The sequence below is a fragment of the Seriola lalandi genome, unplaced genomic scaffold, assembly GCF_002814215.2.
Source record: "Seriola lalandi dorsalis isolate HSWRI2012SDOR001 ecotype SW California unplaced genomic scaffold, Sedor1 jcf7180002054402, whole genome shotgun sequence".
NCBI lineage: Eukaryota > Metazoa > Chordata > Actinopteri > Carangiformes > Carangidae > Seriola > Seriola lalandi.
The window spans coordinates 765,968-766,248 of record NW_019524955.1 but is presented as its reverse complement, the minus strand read 5'-3'; positions in this window follow the sequence as shown (position 1 = coordinate 766,248).

The window sequence follows — 281 nt, the reverse complement described above, 5'->3', positions numbered from 1 at the left end:
CCTGCTGTAATTCCCATTACTGCCCTGGCCTCCAGAATCTCACAGGCAAGAAACCTGTTTGCTCTTTCCCTTCTCATCCTCCCCAGCTCCTGTTCTCCCCCTCTTTAACACATGAAAACTGTGCTGTGCATCATCCAAAACAATTACAATAACGTTTGTGCCTAAGATGTAAGAGGGACATACTTGAGTCTAGACTGAGGAAGTGATGTAACAGACATATCTGTGCTCTGGTCAGTAAGCTGCATACTTTTAGTCTTGACTCGTCTGTGAGAAAAAAAAAA